General features: G+C 41.5%; 1 protein-coding gene across 1 annotated transcript in view; it reads left to right on the forward strand.

Annotated features, from left to right (window-relative positions):
- The window catches only part of TSPAN32 (tetraspanin 32), a 56154-nt gene that overhangs the window by 46249 nt on the left and 7937 nt on the right, over nucleotides 1-1968 (forward strand). The window lies entirely within an intron of this gene.

The raw sequence follows: 1968 nt of genomic DNA on the forward strand, positions 1-1968 counted from the left end.
CCCTCTGTTACTCTTTACCTTGGTCAGCATTTTCAATCCCAATCCAGCCCTACAACTGCTGCAGCTCCTGTGTTGTTTCCTTCCCTCCGGATTGACTGGCATCTACATCAACAGACCATTAACTTGAGTCTTTTGTCTCAGCAGGATGATCATTATTCCCAAACTCTTTCCATGGAGCTACTGACAAGACCTTCTTCCATCTCACCTGGGCTCCAGGCTCCCAGCTCAAAGCCAGTTCCCCCCTCGCTCTCACCAGCTGCCTCCATTTTCATTGCACTATTGACCGTGTCTATTTGGAACTTTCTGAGCCATATTTTCACTTGCATTTTTCCCTACTATTGAAGGGAAACTCCAGGTGGGATGAGAGAAATGGTGACCTTATAAGGGATAAAATGAGGAAGGATTACCTCCCCTGTCCCTTGCCATCACGCCTACTCCTACTTACTGGCTGCCAAAAGACACCTCCTTAGTTGTATCCATTAGAAGAAGGGCATTGATTTATTTTTTTTTAATTAGAATTGCAAACTGGCGTCTTGCTGACTGAAAACAGCAGCTAGAAGAAACTGCAGTGGATCAGTGGTTCCCTGAGCCACCGATACAATTCTGTAGCTGTTCCTTTGCCCAGTTTGATGCTTGCAGCCCTAGAGAGCCATGAAAATGCCTGATCTCTTCAATTTGTCATTTCTCAGAAGCTTCTTTTCTTGTCTTCTGACTTTGCAGTGGACACATGATGTCATGCTTCTGTGTGATGTCAGATGCCTATCAATCCAATCAGACATCTCTATTTGCAGTTAAATTATGAGGTGTGAGAGGTACTTTGCTTGCGGATAGCAACAAGCTGAACATGCAGATTTTCATATGTAAATTATACATACTGCCCTTTTCCAGGGTATTAGAGAATTACTAAGAATTCACTGGGAAATACCTAGCTTCCAGGAACCTGTTTTTTTCCATTCAAGGGCATAAACCACTTTTCAGTAAGCTCTTCTGTTTTTTTTTGAGGAAGCAAATAAACAGAACCAATACCAGATGATCTCTGCCATGAGACTGTAACTTGGATTTGTCTCAGTAGATTTCCCTGGACTGTGTAATTTTGTTCTGTTTGACCAGTAGTGCTAATTAAAGTTGCCATCTTAATATGTATATTTGTCCTAGGAGACCAAATGATTGTGTTGCTGTGGTTATGCAAAGACATCATGTATTAATGCAATGTCTTAACACATAGTGTATAAATTCAGAACTTTTTAATTATCCTGCTTGTCAATTTTCAGGACATGGGACAAATTCATGATGATACAGGGTATCATGGGATAGCAACCTTTCTGATATATCTGCCTTCTGAAAACTGAATTCTGAAGTGTAACTTACGAAACAGGCTGCAATTGATAATAATATGGCTGTAGGAAAAGAAGTGAGGGGAAGAAATGTCGCTGTTGTGTGGTGGTGCAGGAGCAGGGTGCTTACATAGCTATTTATGCTTTGAATTCCCTCCTGCTGATAGTCAAGGGGGATATACTGCAGTGATGCATTCTGTAGAGTTTATGGGAATGGAGGAAGTGATCTTGTATCCTAGCAGCTGCTGCTCATTTTATCTTTGGGTTCAATTCTGCAAGGATCTGAGTACTCTGGCCTGATCCAGCAAAGTATTTAAGCAAGTGCTTAACCTTAAGCATATGAATAGTCTGTCTGTCACCCACACACAGACTTCAGTGGGCCTGTTCATATGCTTAAAATTAAGCACTAGCTTAAGTGCTTTTGCTAGTTCCAGCCAGAGTGCTCAGCATCTTGCAGGATCAAGCCCTTTACTAGCATCGCATTGCAGACTTAAACCACAGCATGTCAGAAGACTTGCAACTAACATTATTGTGCATTTCACATGCCTTCATTCCATCTTCCTTTTTCTTCCCCCCCCTTTTATTTTTATATATATATATATAAATACACACACACACACACACACACACACAC

Source organism: Terrapene carolina, unplaced genomic scaffold, assembly GCF_002925995.2.
Source record: "Terrapene carolina triunguis isolate 2854851 unplaced genomic scaffold, T_m_triunguis-2.0 Scaffold171, whole genome shotgun sequence".
NCBI lineage: Eukaryota > Metazoa > Chordata > Testudines > Emydidae > Terrapene > Terrapene triunguis.